Raw genomic sequence first — 1401 nt, 5'->3', positions numbered from 1 at the left:
TTACCTTTGAAACTTCCCAGCACTGTTAGTTTCTTTGCATACCTGTGAGGTTATGATCATCTCCTGTATTAGGAGTTCACTCCAAAACTGTTAGGGAGTCATTGTAGCTCCGATGTTCAGTTCTTGCTTTCCTAAACATGATTACTTGCTTTTGCTCAATTCCTCCAGTAGTTGTACTAACTGAGAAAATGCAGACTTGGACAGATTTAGTTTGGTGCTAATAATTTCCAAGTCAACTTGGCGGTTTAACCTTAGGTTCAGGCAGAGTTAAATGCCTGCAGGCCAAAGTTGTCGTAATTTCTGTGTATGTAGTTTGGCTTATTTTATTTTGATCCGTGTGTGACCTAGCTCCTGTGGTTTAATTGTCCTCCTCTCTGATTAATGATCCATTTATGTTATTTGTCATACTTCATGATGCATGTCTGGTAAAAGGAAAGATGCACACACTGGTGGGTGTTGTCTGCAGTTGTTAAAGTATTAGAGTTGGCTTTAATGGTTCTAACAGAAGTTTCCTGATTTGCCTGTGACATGCAAAGCAGGGCAGGGGCAGGTTTCCCCATCACAGTCCTTGTGCTGAGAAGTTTTGTGCTGGAGCTCTGTTGAATGGAGGTTCTTGTGTATGTTATACTAGAGATAGAAGGTCAGTGATCGTCTTCATGTTTTTTTTCCCCTTCTTTCCAACAGAAGTGTGTCTCAAGAACTGTCAGAAACTATTCTCACCATGGTAGCCAATTGCAGCAATGTCATGAACAAAGCCAGGCAGCCTCCGCCTGGAGTTATGCCCAAAGGACGCCCACCCAGTGCTAGTAGTCTAGATGCCATCTCTCCTGTACAGGTAAGGGGCTGTCTAAACAAGCCATGAGAGCAGAATGGTGCAAGAAACCTCTTGTGTGTGTCTCAAGTCCAGTTTTCTTACATTTAAAGTTAATGCATATCAGTCGTATCTTCCTTACAGGATAAATGTTAGGCCTTGTAGTTGAAGCACTGTCTTTGAACCTGATGTGTCTCTCACAGCCTCTCAGGCCAGGCAACGGTGCTAGATTGTAAAGGCTTGTTATAACTGGGGCTCTTCAGCTCTGCAATGAAATGCTCTTTTAAAAACAAGGCACATTTAATTTACTACTTCCCAGAGCCCCCCAGTGTGTCTTCCAGAGTTAATCCAGAGAAACACCTGTTCCTTATAAGGATGCTCAGTGGTCAGTTGAGTGGCCTTTCATTGGTTCAGTGGGCTTAATGTAGCCCCATTGTCCTGATGAAAGATTAATGGAACAGGCTTTTTCTTAGTTAAAGGAAATGACACAGGAATAATTTGAAAAGTAGGCAGCACCTACAGTTTGAATCACTGTCCATCTTCAGTTTAAATCATTGAGTAATTTCACTGTGAAGATACTTAATTTTCTT

General features: G+C 41.8%; 1 non-coding gene across 1 annotated transcript; it reads left to right on the top strand.

The window, feature by feature from the left end:
• The first annotated feature begins 979 nt into the window (after window positions 1-979).
• LOC121918720 lies at window positions 980-1113 on the top strand. Its single transcript, XR_006101286.1, has one exon. It is a non-coding gene; the product is annotated as a small nucleolar RNA SNORA50 (small nucleolar RNA).
• Window positions 1114-1401: the final 288 nt, after the last annotated feature.

The sequence above is a fragment of the Sceloporus undulatus genome, unplaced genomic scaffold (assembly GCF_019175285.1).
Source record: "Sceloporus undulatus isolate JIND9_A2432 ecotype Alabama unplaced genomic scaffold, SceUnd_v1.1 scaffold_27631, whole genome shotgun sequence".
In the NCBI taxonomy this organism is placed as follows: domain Eukaryota; kingdom Metazoa; phylum Chordata; class Lepidosauria; order Squamata; family Phrynosomatidae; genus Sceloporus; species Sceloporus undulatus.
Note: the sequence above shows the minus strand (reverse complement) of the source record. Positions and strands in the feature narration are given on the sequence as shown.